The sequence below is a fragment of the Lissotriton helveticus genome, chromosome 3_1, assembly GCF_964261635.1.
Source record: "Lissotriton helveticus chromosome 3_1, aLisHel1.1, whole genome shotgun sequence".
Lineage (NCBI taxonomy): Eukaryota > Metazoa > Chordata > Amphibia > Caudata > Salamandridae > Lissotriton > Lissotriton helveticus.
In genome coordinates this window covers 1361532887-1361550589 of record NC_136061.1, presented here as the reverse complement: position 1 = coordinate 1361550589, position 17703 = coordinate 1361532887, and positions in this window count along the sequence as shown.

Sequence of the window (17703 nt, the reverse complement as noted above, 5' to 3'; positions counted from 1 at the left end):
GGCTCTGTGATTGCCTCTGCTTCTGGCGCAAGCCGACTGAAACTGGCCCTTAGGTCACCGCCACTGGGAACGGAGCGCGCTGTGTAGCGCTGAGAAGCAAAGCACTGTGTGGCAGGAGGCTCCGTCATTGCCCCGGACTTAGAGGCACTGTTAAGTGCTGTGGTAAAGGAGCACTGTGTGGCCGTGACCCCACCCGTGCAGCGCCTGCTGAGCACGAGGCACCAGGGCGAGAGGAGCCGCGCACCCGCGCCCGCAACCACCACCCCAGGTAACGCCTCAGTGCAACCAGGCTGCTGCGAGGGGGCTGGGTGCGGGTTGGCCGGGTACCTGGAGTGTGAGCTTTGTGCTTGGCTGGGAACCGTCCTTCACTGACCGACCTAAGGGGGCATAATTACTTGGTAATTGACACTGGGGCATTTTTTAGCATTACCAGCAGAGCCTGGGCAGCCGCACTTCCTACGCTGGGAGCATCATTTCTATGAGAGGCACCCTTATTACGCTACAAGGGAACTTTGGCCTAAGAACCTTCCCCCAGTGAATTTTGACCATAAGAAGCTACCTCAAGTGAACTTTTGCCATCCAAGGACACTGTGAGAAAGGCATTACCAGCAGGAGCCCTTGGCACACCTGAGCTTTTGGTGATTTGATCAGGAATGGGAACTGGATTCATTCTTATTGGTTATTGATCTTGCTTGGAAACTGGAATCCTTTTTATTATTGATCTTGCCTGGAGCTGGATTTACCTGCTTTTGGTTCTTGCATATCTTTTAGATAAAGAAATTCTTATTCTTATACAAAACTGGTGTGATGTTCCTTTTGTGAGTGTTTTTACTGTGTCATCGCCGTTGTGTGTTGCACAAATACTTTACACATTGCCTCTGAAGTTACGCCTTTGCTGCTCTGCGCCAAGCTACCAGGTCGGAAGCGGCGGTCCCTACTTGGACTAGGGTGCATACCCCTGCCAACTAGAGATCCCGGTTCTAACATTGGTGATCGAGCGGTGGGATAGGACTTGTGCTTGTGTAACACCACGCAGCGACGCAATGTACACCACAACCCTACACCTGACTCCACTGAAATTTTGTCTACCCTCTCCAATTGGCATTTTTAATTTTTGTTTAAATTCTCCCTGACTGGCTGCTCTTTTTAAAAGTCCTTTGGCCTAAGTCCCATTTGATTTTCTCTACGAACGTCTGAGGTCCTACCTGGCAAGATGGAATTTGAGCTGGACAACCTGGAAACTTACACGGCGGCGCAGCTCAAGGAATTCTGCAAGGAGAAAAGGGTGCCCTTCAAGCGAGGCGCTAAGAAGACAGAGCTTCAGAAAGCCTTGAGGGCATGGGTAACGGCCCATCCAGAAGGAGAAGGAGAAGGGGACGGGCAGGGAGCGGAGCAAGGCGCCACAGGAGAACTTGACCTACTGCCCTTGGTGGAAAATGGCAACTTCTTACCAGGTACAAGGGTACCTTCCAGGGCAGGCAGTAGTGTGTCAGTAAGGACCCTGTCCTCCGAGGAATTGAAGGACAGGAGAGAGGAGAGACACTTTAAATTGGAGCTCACCAAATTGGAAAGGGAGCGTGAGAAAGAAAGGTGGGCCATGGAGGAGAAGAAACGTACCCATGAGCTCAAACTGAAGGAACTGGAAATTCGAGCCCTACAAGCAGGGACGAACAGCATCAAGAGTGGTGGCAGCATACCTACGGAAGCTTCACGTGAGTCCAGGGTCTTTATGCCTAAAGATGTGATGGCCAGTTTTAAGGTGGGGGATAATATTGATAAGTGGTTAGCTGCCTATGAGGTGTCACTAAGAGCCCATGGGGTCCCAGAGAGTCACTGGGGGGGGGGGGTCTGTACAAGTACATACCTCCGGAAGTTAGGGACACACTCCTTAGCCTAGAAAAGGAAGACCAGACCAACTATTCTGTTATGAAAGAAGCATTGCTTAAGAGGTTCGGTCTTACCCCTGAGAGATATAGGCAGAGGTTTAGGAATAGCCACAAACTTCCTATGAGAAGTTGGCCTGGTATATGATGCTCACTAGTTCTAGTGATCACCTTGTACCATGCCAAGCAACCCTTATGGTGCAGGTTGTAAAGTCAACCTTATAGACAAGCTATCCTAGGGGTAGCATGGACTAAGCAGTCTTAGGCTAAACTCTGTAAAGGCATGTGAAGCAAGCTGTTTTACCATATACAATCCCTTGAATACCAAATGAAAGGACACCACACAGATATATATTGAAAATATATATAGATTTATTTCTACAAACAACCCTGATACTCTTTATGAGCACAGAAGCAAATGCGTTAAAACAAAACACAGTTTAAATACACAAAAGTTGCACAATTATGGATGAGCCCTAGGGGCCACCTAAACCATATACTAAAATAGTGGTATAAGAACCACTATGGGGAAAGTGAAGAGGCCTAGGGCCTGCGGAATCGCTGGAGCTGTTCGGGACTAGCAGTGAAGAAGTCGGGAAAGGCCCGCGGGACTCGGGTGCAGTGCAGAAAGTGCACGCTTTACCAATGCAATGTCAATGGTGCGTAAAAGTTACAAAGTTAGTTATTAAGGAACCTTCCGAGTGACCTAGAAGGATGAAACTTTAGACAAAGACACTAGAGGTGTACACCAGTGTGGGAACACCGGCGTTGCTGAGTTACCTCACCCACAGGAAGCGGGTGCACAGGGTTGAAGTAGTGTCGGGTTTCGTCACGCAGGTCGATGGTGCTTGGAGCTGAAGATGCTGCAGGCGGCTCGAGGTGAAGAGTTCCGGTGGATCCAAGGGTGGATCTGAAGAGGTGAAGACCTGAAAGCAGAGGGGTCAATGTTCAAAGTCACTAGCCAGTGACTACCGTGGAACCAGATTGGAACCAGGCGATGTCGGGTGCAAACAGGCGTCGAGGTGTAGCTTCTCTCTGCAGCCACGTGGACACGAGGGGTCGAGGACGTCCAGGAGTCAATCACGAGCTGTCCCACGCAGGCTTCTCGCTGTTGGCGGTGTCGGCAACTTGATTGGAGCAAACAGGCCTTGGCTAATGCAAGCCACGCAGGAATCGAAAAAGGCTTGTTACTCGGACCAGCAAGGTCAGAGCAGGTGCTCCCTTTTACAGGAGCGAGGGCAAGTCTGGAGCAACCAGACCCGCAGTGTAAGTTGAAGGTTTCGTCGCCAAGATGGCCGCTAGCCACGTGGCAAGTGGACGGGATGGCCCGTCGAGTGGCACGGTGCAAAAGGGCCCCACGCAGATCGTGGAGATGCTGGGGGGCTGATCTTCGGTGCAAGGGCTGCTCGAGGTTGGGGCTTCTGAAACCCCAAAGCACAGCATCGAGGGTGCCTCTGATGCTGCGCAGTCAGCGTTTCGGGGGTCTTTCAAGAGGTCCAGTCCCACGTCTCTCGGTGCCTCCACGGGTCCCTTCTTTGCAGGGACTGTGGATCAGGCTGTGAGAAGTCTGGGAGTCTGCGTCTTGTCAGGCTCTGGGCTCGGGCTCCGGCGGGAGGCGGCGGCAAAGCAGATGTCGAGTTGCTGGTTGGTGCCTGTGTTCACAGGGTGGTCACTCCTTGGCCACAAGGGAGATTCTCTTCCGTCTTCTGTGCAGCAGAATGTCGAAGTCCAGTCTTCTTCTGTATTTCAAGTTGATTCAGGATGATCTGAAGTCTCAGGACACAGCTCCCACTCTTATTCGAATCTGGGGGGCCGGATCACCTACTAGGTCCCTCCTCTGGGTGGAACCAGGAAGGGGGGTGGTTACACCCCCTTTCCTTTGTCCAGTTTCGCGCCAGGACTGGGGCTGGAAAGCCCCAGCACCGGTTTGAACTGGCCTATGCACAGGGACACCTTGTGTGCCCCAGGCATGTCTGATTCTATTCAGCCCTGTCCTACCCAATACACCAAATCCTGTCTGGGGTGGTGCTAGCACCTCCCAAGGCAGGAAACCCTTTGTCCAAGCTGCCCTCGCTGGAAGGACTCCCAGCAGCAGGAGGTCAGACTTGTGTCTGTGGTGGCAGCATCCATTTTGGGATGCTGAGGCTCTGTTTAACTTTAACCGGGGTTAAGGCTAGGTACATGTCGTGTCCCTCTAGAAGGGTGGAATGCTACCCCCGTCGCCATAACTGGCGAGGGGGTAGTATTCCAATTCGTATGACACCTTACTCGACATGTTTTGATAAAGCCAAACCCAAGATAGCATTTAACCGCGAGGTTCATAATGCACTTAAGAATATATGGTATGGCAGTATCATGAAACAGCTAAAGGACATGGTTCCGAAAGCTGCAGACAGGCTCAGCTCATGCCAGAGCACCATCTCACATATTTCCAAGCACTCTGCCTCCAGGATTGATGAGGCCTTCCATAGGAGTGACTGATAGGAACATATGTGTCCATTTTAGGTTAGGTATAGGCATACTACACCTAAGTAAGGGGTGGTTACACCGACTTACCCCAGCTGAGTAATCAGCCAGTTGTGTCAAAATATGGAGGCCAGGCCAGGGGTGGCATAATACATGCTGCAGCCCCTGGTAGGCCTTGGAAGCACCTATGCCCTGGGTACCTGGGTATACTGTTACAGGGGCCAATAAGGTGAACCAGTTCCAATGTCGTTATGCACCTAAAGTACATGGGTAACAATTTAGAGAGAGAACAGCAGGCTGTGGGTCTGATTAGCAGGCCCACAGCCACATTAAGTCATAAACCAGTGAAGCAAAAAGCAAACATTTGGGGTGACCATAGGATAGCAGACCCTACTCTCCTACACAACCCCCCCCCCCAAATGCAGGGACATTAGACTAACCTTGACCAGTTGTGTCTTCATGTTCTAAGTGGAAGTACCTGGAGAGACCATCTGCATTACCATGGTCAGTCCCTGGGCGGTGCTCCACTGTAAAGTCCATCCCCTGTAGGGAAATGGACCACCTGAGCAGTTTGGGGTTTTCACCCTTCATCTGATTAAGCCATAAGAGGGGCTTATGGTCGGTCTGAATCTTGAATTGAGTGCCAAACAAGTATGGTCTCAACTTCTTCAGGGCCCACACCACAGCAAAGGCCTCCCTCTCAATGACTGACCAACGTTTCTCTCTGGGGGTCAGCCTTCTGCTAATGAAAGCAATGGGCTGGTCTTGACCATCTACATTAAGTTGTGAAAGCACAGCTCCCACTCCCAACTCAGAAGCATCTGTTTGGACAATAAACTCTCTTGAGTAGTCAGGACTCTTCAGGATAGGTGCAGAGCACATGGCCTTCTTCAGGTCATCAAATGACTTTTGACAGTATTCTGTCCACTGAACCTTTTTGGGCATCTTCTTGGATGTCAGATCATTAAGAGGAGTCACAATGGACCCATAGTTCTTAACAAACTTCCTGTAGTACCCAGTCAGGCCCAAGAAAGCTCTGACCTGAGTCTGGGTAGTTGGAGGGGACCAGTCCTTTATGGTCTGGATCTTACTCTCCAGTGGTTGAACTTGGCCTCCACCTACAAGGTGGCCCAAGTACACAACCTTACTCTGCCCTATCTGGCACTTGGTTGCCTTGATAGTGAGGCCTGCCTTTTGCAGAGCCTCTAGCACTTCCTTCAGGTGGACCAGGTGATCCTCCCAGGTGGAGCTAAAGACAGCAATATCGTCCAGATATGCTGCACAAAAGTCATCCAACCCAGTAAGGACTTGATTCACCAACCTTTGGAAGGTGGCAGGTGCATTTTTCAAACCAATGGGCATCACCACAAACTGATAATGCCCACTGGGGGTAGAAAATGCTGTCTTGGCTTTAGACTCCTCAGCTAACCTGATTTGCCAGTAGCCAGCTGTCAAGTCAAATGTGCTCAAATACTTGGCAGAAGCCAATTTGTCTATGAGCTCATCTGCCCTTGGAATTGGGTGTGCATCTGTCCTGGTGACAGCATTGAGTCCTCTGTAATCCACACAGAACCTCATCTCTCTCTTTCCATCTTTGGTGTGAGGTTTGGGGACCAGAACCACTGGGCTAGCCCAGGGGCTCTCTGAAGGCTCAATGACACCTAACTCCAGCATCTTTTGCACCTCAGCCTTGATACAGTCTCTGACATGGTCAGGCTGCCTGTAAATCTTGTTCTTTACAGGAAGACTATCACCAGTGTCCACCACATGGGTACACCAGTTAGTCTGACTGGGTGTCAGGGAGAACATATGTCGATATGACTGCAAAACCTGTCTACAGTCATGTTGCTGATGTTCAGTGAGGCTGCCATCTAAGGCTACACCATCAACTGAGCCATCCTCAGGGTTCTGAGTCAGCAGGTCTGGGAGAGGGCCACTCTCTTCCTCCTGCCCCTCATCTGTAGCCATGAGCAAGCCCATGTCTGCCCTGTCAACATATGCTTTCAGCCTGTTAACATGGAGCACCCTGTGGGGGCTCCTGGGAGTTCCAAGGTCCACCAAGTAGGTAACCTCTCCCTTTTTCTCAAGGATTGTATGGGGTCCAGACCATTTGTCTTGGAGTGCTGCTGGGGCCACTGGCTCCAACACCCATACCTTCTGTCCAGGCTGGTACTCAGTCAGGACAGCCTTTTGGTCATGCCAGGCTTTCTGTAATTCCTGGCTAGCCTCAAGGTTTTTGGATGCCTTCTCCATATACTCAGCCATCCTGGAGCGGAGACCAAGTACATAGTCCACTATGTCTTGCTTGGGCTTTTTGAGAGGTAACTCCCATCCTTCCCTCACCAGACATAGGGGTCCTCTTACAGGGTGTCCAAACAACAATTCAAAGGGGCTGAAGCCATCACCTTTTTGTGGGACCTCTATGTAAGCAAACAGAAGGCAGGGAAGAAGGATATCCCATCTTCGCCTGAGCTTCTCAGGTAATCCTTTGATCATGCCCTTTAGGGTCTTGTTGAATCTCTCAACAAGCCCATTGCATTGTGGATGATAGGGAGTGGTGAACTTATAGTTGACACCACATTCCTTCCACATAGCTGTCAAGTATCCTGACATGAAGTTTGCACCTCTATCAGATACTACCTCCTTAGGAAACCCCACTCTGGAGAAAACTCCAAATAAGGCCCTGGCCACAACAGGAGCTGTTGTGGTCCTAAGTGGAATTGCCTCTGGGTACCTGGTGGCATGGTCCACCACCACCAGTATGAATCTGTGTCCAGATGCTGTAGGGGGATCCATTGGTCCAACAATGTCAATCCCTACCCTTTCAAAGGGCACCCCCACCACAGGTAATGGTATTAGGGGGGCCTTTGTGGTACCACCTGCTTTGCCACTTGCTTGGCAGGTTACACAGGAGCGACAAAACTCCTTTGTATCTTCTGACATGTGAGGCCAGTGAAAGTGACAGACAAGTCTGTCCCATGTTTTGTTCTGGCCTAGGTGTCCTGCTAAGGGAATATCGTGTGCCAAGGTAAGAAGGAAGCCCCTAAATTGCAGAGGTATGACCAACCTCCTGGTTGTACCAGGCTTGGGGTCTCTACCCTCCGAATAAAGGAGCCCATCATCCCAATAAACCTTATGGGTACCTTGAGCATTCCCAGCAGCCTCAGCAGCAGCCTGCTGTCTGAGGGGTTCAAGAGAAGGACAGGATAACTGAGCCTGCCCCAAGTCTGCCCTAGAAGGTCCCCCTGTCCCCAGAAACTCAACCTGATCAGGTTCAAGCTCTATAGGGACAGTTCCTTCAGGGGTCTCAGAATCATCTTCCTGTGAAGGCTGATCCTCACTTGTAGGCATTTGGGAAGGCACAGCCTTTACCCTCCTGTTCCTTGTCTTGGAAGGTACTTGGTCCATTGTTCCAGGATCCAAGACCTGAGGTTCAGAGAGGCACTTTTTGGCCTGTGACCTGGTCACAGCAAGGACATGTGATGATATCCCTAACATCTCTGCATGAGTCCTGTACTCAACTTCTGACCATAGAGAACTCTCCAGGTCATTGCCCAACAAACATTCTACTGGGAGATCAGCACTAACCACAACTCTTTTTTGGCCAGTTACCCCTCCCCAGGAAAAGTTAACAATTGCCACACTATGTGTAGTAGTGACATTGCTGGCATTGGTCACCAGGTAATTATCACCTGGTATGTACTGTCCAGGGTCCACAAAGCTAGGCATCACCATGGTGACACTGGCACATGTGTCCCTGTATGCTTGAGCCACTTTTTCATTAATTAAAGGTGTCTGTGTGTACTTGCCCAAATTATTGGAACTGACAGTAGGGGAAAATCAATCTCCCCATCACAAATCAGAACAGCCTGTGTGGGGACTCTGACTAGGTCAGAATCTCCATCAGTTCCCAAGGTGATACCCACTACCCCCTTAGTCTGTGGACCAACACTGCTAACTGTACTAGTGGGTGCAGGTGCCTTAGGGGCTGCAGTGTTGGGGGCTCCACCCTTTTTACAATCACTTGCCCAGTGAGTGGTGTTTTTGCAAAAGCTACACCAGGGTTTTCTTTGACCTTCTTTCTTCTTCTTCTTGGAAGTTTGGGACCCACCCTCAGTATTAGTTTGGGGCCCTGTTGAAGACTTCTGGTCTTTAGCTTTCTGCTCCCCACCCTTCTGGTCTGTTTTCTTTTGGTCACCACCCTGGTTCGGGTTCTGGTTCTTTTGCTTAACTCTGGTTCTAACCCATTTGTCTGCCCTCTTTCCCAATTCTTGGGGAGAGGTTAGATCTGAGTCAACCAAATGTTGATGCAACTGCTGGTTCTGACAGTTATTTAAAATCTGTTCTCTCATAAGCAAATTGTACAATCCTTCATAGTCTGTAACCTTACTTCCCAGCAACCAGCCCTCCAGAGCCTTAGTGGCACATTCAACAAATTCAGACCAGTCCTGAATCTGTGTCTTCTGGGTATCTCTGAACATAAACCTGTACTGTTCAGTGGTTAAGCCTAACCCATCAATCAGATCACTCTTCAGGACCAGGTAGTTTCTAGAATCCCCATCACTAACTGTGAGGAGTCTGTCTCGGCCTCTACCTTCAAAGGAGAGCCACAAGATTGCTGCCCACTGCTCCTGAGGGACCTGCTGTACTTTGCAAGCTCTCTCAAGTGCAGTCATCCATTTGTGGATATCATCCCAAACTTTGTAGGGGGGCACAATCTTACTCAGGTTTCTATTGTCATAGGACCTGTCTTTATCCTTAGGGATAGTGCTGCCACCAGTGGATTCTAATCCACTCTCTATAGGCTGCCTTGCTCTAGCAAGTTTCTCTTTGGCCAGGGCAACTTCTAACTCTTGTCTCTGGATCCTAAGTTCAGCCTCTCTCATTTTGGCCTCATGTTCCCTTCTCTGAGGGCTAGCCAACTCCCTTCTGGAGTTGCCATGAGAACCTCTAGAAACATGGGAAGTATTGGACTCACTTGAGTGATTCCTCCTCCTCCTATGCTCCTGGTTAAGTCCATTTGGGGGTCTGAATGGGTTGGACCCACCTTCAGTCCCAAATAAGCTTAAGTTAGCCTGGTTACGCCTGCTGACTAACACCTGGCTATTTCTACCATAATCAGAATCACTTTCTTCCACCTCCTCCCCTTCTTCTTCCTCAGGCTGAGAATTCCCATGGGTCTGGTCTTCCTCATCTATCTGGATGACAGGGGCAGGGGCATCAGGGTTATCATCTTCAGTGGGAAATCCTCCCTCTCCAGTCCCTGAGGGGCCTGGTTTGGAGTCTTTTAGAGCTTCAGACTGGTCTAACAGCTCTCTGAGGTGTCCTGCTGTAGGAGTAGGACCTGTTTTGATTCCTCTCATGGAACACAGTTGCCTCAGTTCCTTAAATGGAAAGATAGCAAATTTGGATGGTGCCCTTGGAGGGTCACTCTCAACAGAGGTGGGTCCAGTGGATCCCTCTGCTCCAGACATTGCTCTAGTGTGGTGGATGTGTTGCAATCTACCTACACTTGTGTTTTCCTACAAAACCTATCTAGTAGTTGTAGTCAGGGTGTGCTACTCCCTATCCTCTACAACAACTAAGGTCAGTAGAACTTAAGTATATCTAGTCTTGTTTTAGTGTACCTATCAGGTACCTGTATGATCTTTCAAATTATATGTTCAAAGATTGTAATGGTAAAACAACAGCAAGCTCAAATCCCAATCCGCTGCTCACCAATGTGAGAAGTCGGCCTGGTATATGATGCTCACTAGTTCTAGTGGTCACCTTGTACCATGCCAACAACCCTTATGGTGCAGGTTGTAAAGTCAACCTTATAGACAAGCTATCCTAGGGGTAGCATGGACTAAGCAGTCTTAGGCTAAACTCTGTAAAGGCATGTGAAGCAAGCTGTTTTACCATATACAATCCCTTGAATACCAAATGAAAGGACACCACACAGATATATATTGAAAATATATATAGATTTATTTCTACAAATAACCCTGATACTCTTTATGAGCACAGAAGCAAATGCGTTAAAACAAAACACAGTTTAAATACACAAAAGTTGCACAATTATGGATGAGCCCTAGGGGCCACCTAAACCATATACTAAAATAGTGGTATAAGAACCACTATGGGGAAAGTGAAGAGGCCTAGGGCCTGGGGAATCGCTGGAGCTGTTCGGGACTAGCAGTGAAGAAGTCGGGAAAGGCCCGCGGGACTCGGGTGCAGTGCAGAAAGTGCACGCTTTACCAATGCAATGTCAATGGTGCGTAAAAGTTACAAAGTTAGTTATTAAGGAACCTTCCGAGTGACCTAGAAGGATGAAACTTTAGACACAGACACTAGAGGTGTACACCAGTGTGGGAACACCGGCGTTGCTGAGTTACCTCACCCACAGGAAGCGGGTGCACAGGGTCGAAGTAGTGTCGGGTTTCGTCACGCAGGTCGATGGTGCTTGGAGCTGAAGATGCTGCAGGCGGCTCGAGGTGAAGAGTTCCGGTGGATCCAAGGGTGGATCTGAAGAGGTGAAGACCTGAAAGCAGAGGGGACAATGTTCAAAGTCACTAGCCAGTGACTACCGTGGAACCAGATTGGAACCAGGCGATGTCGGGTGCAAACAGGCGTCGAGGTGTAGCTTCTCTCTGCAGCCACGTGGACACGAGGGGTCGAGGACATCCAGGAGTCAATCACGAGCTGTCCCACGCAGGCTTCTCGCTGTTGGCGGTGTCGGCAACTTGATTGGAGCAAACAGGCCTTGGCTAATGCAAGCCACGCAGGAATTGAAAAAGGCTTGTTACTCGGACCAGCAAGGTCAGAGAAGGTGCTCCCTTTTACAGGAGCGAGGGCAAGTCTGGAGCAACCAGACCCGCAGTGAAAGTTGAAGGTTTCGTCGCCAAGATGGCCGCTAGCCACATGGCAAGTGGACGGGATGGCGCGTCGAGTGGCACGGTGCAAAAGGGCCCCATGCAGATCGCGGAGATGCTGGGGGGCTGATCTTCGGTGCAAGGGCTGCTCGAGGTTGGGGCTTCTCAAACCCCAAAGCACAGCGTCGAGGGTGCCTCTGATGTCGCGCAGTCAGCGTTTCGGGGGTCTTCCAAGAGGTCCGGTCCCACGTCTCTCGGTGCCTCCACGGGTCCCTTCTTTGCAGGGACTGTGGATCGGGCTGTGAGAAGTCTGGGAGTCTGGGTCTTGTCAGGCTCTGGGCTCGGGCTCCGGCGGGAGGCGGCGGCAAAGCAGACGTCGAGTTGCTGGTTGGTGCCTGTGTTCACAGGGTGGTCACTCCTTGGCCACAAGGGAGATTCTCTTCCGTCTTCTGTGCAGCAGAATGTCGAAGTCCAGTCTTCTTCTGTATTTCAAGTTGATTCAGGATGATCTGAAGTCTCAGGACACAGCTCCCACTCTTATTCGAATCTGCGGGGCCGGATCACCTACTAGGTCCCTCCTCTGGGTGGAACCAGGAAGGGGGGTGGTTACACCCCCTTTCCTTTGTCCAGTTTCGCGCCAGGACTGGGGCTGGAAAGCCCCAGCACCGGTTTGAACTGGCCTATGCACAGGGACACCTTGTGTGCCCCAGGCATGTCTGATTCTATTCAGCCCTGTCCTACCCAATACACCAAATCCTGTCTGGGGTGGTGCTAGCACCTCCCAAGGCAGGAAACCCTTTGTCCAAGCTGCCCTCGCTGGAAGGACTCCCAGCAGCAGGAGGTCAGACTTGTGTCTGTGGTGGCAGCATCCATTTTGGGATGCTGAGGCTCTGTTTAACTTTAACCGGGGTTCAGGCTAGGTACATGTTGTGTCCCTCTAGAAGGGTGGAATGCTACCCCCGTCGCCAGAACTGGCGAGGGGGTAGTATTCCAATTCGTATGACACCTTACTCGACATGTTTTGATAAAGCCAAACCCAAGATAGCATTTAACCGCGAGGTTCATAATGCACTTAAGAGTATATGGTATGGCAGTATCATGAAACAGCTAAAGGACATGGTTCCGAAAGCTGCAGACAGGCTCAGCTCATGCCAGAGCACCATCTCACATATTTCCAAGCACTCTGCCTCCAGGATTGATGAGGCCTTCCATAGGAGTGACTGATAGGAACATATGTGTCCATTTTAGGTTAGGTATAGGCATACTACACCTAAGTAAGGGGTGGTTACACCGACTTACCCCAGCTGAGTAATCAGCCAGTTGTGTCAAAATATGGAGGCCAGGCCAGGGGTGGCATAATACATGCTGCAGCCCCTGGTAGGCCTTGGAAGCACCTATGCCCTGAGTACCTGGGTACACTGTTACAGGGGCCAATAAGGTGAACCAGTTCCAATGTCGTTATGCACCTAAAGTACATGGGTAACAATTTAGAGAGAGAACAGCAGGCTGTGGGTCTGATTAGCAGGCCCACAGCCACATTAAGTCATAAACCAGTGAAGCAAAAAGCAAAAATTTGGGGTGACCATAGGATAGCAGACCCTACTCTCCTACACTTCCCACACAGAACTGGGTAGATTTCCTGGACTACGCTAGTAAAACTTTAGAGGGCTGGGTGCGGGGCAGCAATGTGAATGACTATGAAGGATTGTATAACTTGTTTTTAAGAGAGCACCTTCTAGATAAATGTTTTCCTGAGCTGCACCAACACCTGGTTGACCGCAAGTTGACCAATCCTAGGAAGCTTGCGGAGGAGGCGGACACCTGGGTCAGTACCAGGGTGTCCAACAAGAATCTGGGGTATACTCCCAAAGGGGTGGTCAGGGTTCCCACCAGAGGAAAGAGGGGGGAGATAAAAAGAAAGATTTCTCCAATGGCCCCCAAAATAATTCACAAGGGAAAGGGTCTGGGTCCCAGCCCCAATCTGGCCACCAGAAGCCCACTTATCCTGACAAAGGTCAGCAGCCCAGAATTGTCCGGTACACTACAAGGGGGATCCCAAGTGTCGCAAGAGAGCACCACAGGCCACTGGAGGTAAAAACCCCGGGGTGGCTAGTGTAGCGCTTTGGGAGGAGCTGTCCCTAGATGATGGGAGTGAGGGGGCAGGGCTTGTCCTAGTGTCTCTGGGAGACAGTGAGATGGTTCCTATTGTCCATGTGCCCCCAAATACTACCAAGTATAGGTAGTGGGTCACCCTCAATGGTCGGGGGTGGAGGCCCTGAGGGACACAGGTGCCAGCATGACTATGGTAAGGAGTCAGCTGGTGTCACCAGAGCAAATAATTCCTGATGCGTTCCACCTAGTTGTGATGGCTGACAACAGGGGGGGTCACTATCCCATAGCACAGGTTCCATTTGAGTGGGGAGGGGTTTCAGGCCTTTTAAGAGTTGCTGTGAGCCCTGCCATGCCAGTGGGCTGTCTGTTAGGGAATGACATAGAGCATACTGCATGGAAGGAGGTAGAGCTCAAAGCGCATGTGGAGATGCTGGGGTTGCCGGAGTGGATTTGTGCTACCACACGGTCTATGGCTGCCCGGAAAGGGAGTCAACCAGGGCTGGAGCCTAGAAAAATGGCACAGCCAGCTGCTAAGAAGGGAGGAGCCCGAGGGTGTGGGAAGCCCGCCCCGGGGCAGTCACCCCGTGAGATGGATGGGGCACCGGAGGAGGTTGCACCGGAGTCCACGGAGGGGGACGTTGCTCCCTTGGGGGACTTACCTACCCCTGCAGAGTGGCAGGTGGAAGGAGGGCCCACCAGGGAGGAGTTTTCCAGGGCACAGATAGAATGCCCCACCCTTGAGGGCATGAGGCGACAGGCCAAAGCCCAAGCAGCAGGCAATGCCTCCGCAAAGTATCATATTTACTGGGAGGATGGGCTCCTTTACAGTGAGCCCAAGGCTCGTGTGCATGGGTCATCAAGGGCCTTAGTGGTCCCCCAGTGCTACAGGGCCTTTCTTTTGGAACTGGCTCATGAGATCCCTTTGGCAGGACACTTGGGCCAAGACAAGACCTTTGCTAGGCTTGTCCCACATTTTTATTGTCCGCAGATGAGGGTCTCCTCAGATGCATTCTGCAGGACCTGTCTGACCTGCCAAGCTAGTTGGAAAACAGGGGCTAAGCTGAAGGCTCCCCTGGAACCACTGCCTGTCATTAGCACCCCTTTTGAGAGGGTGGGCATCGACATTGTTGGGCCCATGGATCCACCGACTTCTTCTGGTCACAGGTTCATCCTGGTTCTGGTGGACCACGCCACCCGGTACCCAGAGGCTATTCCTCTGAGAACCATCACTGCACCTGCAGTGGCCCAGGCCCTGATGGGGATTTTTACCAGAGTGGGTTTCCCGAAAGAGGTGGTGTCCGACAGGGGCACCAATTTCATGTCTGCCTACATGCAAGCCATTTGGAAGGAGTGTGGGGTTACTTATCAGTTCGCCACCCCTTACCACCCACAGACCAATGGTCTTGTGGAGAGATTTAACAAGACCCTAATGGGCATGATCAGGAGTCTGCCTGAGGGCCTAAGGAAAAAGTGGGACATCCTCTTGCCCTGTTTGCTGTTTTCCTACAGGGAGGTACCGCAGAAGGGAGTGGGCTTCGGCCCCTTTGAGCTTTTGTACGGTCACCCTGTTAGGGGATCTCTCAGTTTAGAGAAGGATGGGTGGGAGAAGACTCCAAGGAGGCTTCCCCAAGATGTAGTGAGCTACATGCTGGCCTTCCACAGCCAAATGGCTAAGTTGTGGAAGCAAGCTTCTGACAACTTAGAGGCCAGCCAGGCGGTGATGAAGGAATGGTACGACCAGAATTCTCACCCTGTGGAGCTAGAACCTGGACAAAAGGTGTGGGTCATGGAGCCTGGAGAGCTTAGTGCCCTCCAGGATTGCTGGACAGGCCTTTATGAGATATTGGAGAAGAAGGGCAAGGCCACTTACCTAGTGGATCTTAAGACCCACAGGCAGCCCCACAGGGTGCTACACGCCAACCGCCTCAAACCCCACCATGAGAGGTCTGAGCTCACCATACTGATGGTAACTGATGGGGCTGAGGAAGAGGAAAGTGAACCTCTCCTGGACCTCTTTGCTGCTAAAGAGAAGGATGGGTCAGTGGAGGGAGTGGTTCTCTCCCCATCCTTGACTCCTGAGCAACAGAGGGACTGTCGCCAGGTCCTGGGGCAGTTCGCCTCAGTGTTTTCCCTTATCCCTGGAATTACCCACCTGTGTACCCATGATGTGGACACAGGAGACAGCCTCCCTGTCAAGTCCAAGTCTTACAGGTTGTCAGATAAGGTGAAGGCCTGCATCCAGAGTGAGGTCACTAAGATGCTGGAGTTGGGGGTGATAGAGCCCTCCAACAGCCCTTGGTCCAGTCCGGTGGTTTTGGTACCAAAAGCTGCCCCACCGGGCACCACACCAAAACTTAGGTTCTGTGTGGATTACAGAGGACTGAACTCTGTGACCAAGACTGATGCTCATCCCATCCCTAGGGCGGATGAGCTCATTGACCGACTGGTGGCTGCCCGATACCTGAGTACCGTTGACCTCACATCAGGGTACTGGCATATCGCTCTAACAGATGGAGCTAAAGAGAGGTTTGCCTTTTCCACTCCAGAGGGTCACCACCAGTTTAAAGTGATACCTTTTGGACTGAAAAACGCTCCTGCCACCTTCCAGCGGGTGGTGAACCGGGTCCTCTCCGGTTTAGCGGGACTTCTCTGCTGCCTACCTGGACGACACAGCTGTCTTCAGTAGCAGCTGGGTGGACCATGTGGGTCACCTCCAGGAAGTGCTTCAGGCTCTGCAGCAGGCCGGCCTGACTATCAAAGCTAGCAAATGTCAGATAGGGCAGGGGTCGGTAGTCTACCTAGGACACTTGGTGGGCGGGGGCAAGGTGCAGCCCCTACAGGCCAAGATAGAAACCATCCTGGCCTGGGAGCCTCCCAAAACACAGACTGAGGTCAGGGCATTCCTGGGCCTCACCGGATACTACCGCAGATTTGTAAAGGGTTATGGCGCTATTGTGGCCCCCCTGACTGAACTGACCTCGAAGAAACAACCTAGAAAAGTGATCTGGACAGAGGCTTCCAAAAAGCCTTTGACTCTCTAAAGCATGCCATGTGCACCGCTCCTGTGCTCAGGGCCCCGGACTTCTCCAAAGAGTTCATTGTCGAAACGGACGCTTTAGAGCATGGCATAGGGGCAGTACTTTCGCAACTCAATGAGGAGGGACGGGACCAACCAGTAGCCTTCATCTCCAGGAGGCTGCTCCCCCGAGAACAGCGGTGGAGCGCGATATAGAGGGAAGCCTTTGCGGTGGTCTGGGCTGTAAAGAAGCTGAGGCCATATTTGTTTGGCTCCCACTTCCTGATTCAGACTGACCACCGGCCACTCAGATGGCTCATGCAAATGAAGGGCGAGAATCCCAAATTGTTGAGGTGGTCCATTTCCCTACAGGGGATGGACTTCAGGGTGGAACACAGACCCGGAGTAGACCACGCCAATGCTGACGGTCGCTCTAGGTTTTTCCACCTTAGTGATGAGAACTCCCTGGAGGTTGGGTAGTTCTCCCCACCTTCAGCTGGGGGGACACGTGTTAGACCTGTCAGCCTTAGGGTGGTCTCCCCTACATTTTTGCCTTTTCGCCTCCAGTTTTTACCTTACCTTTTGTTGGACTTAGGACTCTGGGCGCCTCACCACTGCTAATCAGTGCTGAGGTGCAGGTGCTCTCCCCTAAAACCTTGTGAGGCTGGCATATCTGCCACAAGCCACTGCTACCGCAGTAAGGCTTAATCCTCCATAGGCTAACATTGGGAACCTCCCCTTATGGGATAACTTCTGACAGGGACCTAATAAGTCTGTCATGTTTGGTCTTGTTGGACTCAGGGCGGGGAACCCTTTCCAATGATATATGGGGTTTGGGCACTACTACGCTAGGGATCCCACTTTTATAAAGTGGGCCTTTTCCTGCCTACACTTAGATTAGGCTCTGCAGACTCACCCCTTCCCTCTGCATAGTGATAGACTGTCTGGGTTTGGAGGTGGGAGTGGTGATTCACACCTTCTTCCCTGGGGTGAGCTGTGATGGGCTGCCCACTGTAGCCTTAACGACCTGTCTCTCGTCACTGTGACAGCTAGGTCAGGGAAGGCAGGGAACATACTAGAGCTCCCTGGACTCTTCCAGAAGCCCCTGCCCCCAGACCCTTCCAGAGACTTCTACCTCTTTCTAGCCCTTAGACTGAAAGATATATAAGGGAGGGTCCTGGCCTCACTTCTTTGTTACACTGCTGGACCTGGAAGAATCCCTGCTGGAGTGAGGACTGCTGCGCAAGAGGATTGCCACTGGGAAGGAGGCTGACTGCTCCAAGGAACTGCTGTCCCACAACCTGCTGAGCTGCCCTACTGTCTGCTGATCCTGCCCTGCATGGTAGACTGCAACATCACCACCAGAGTGTCT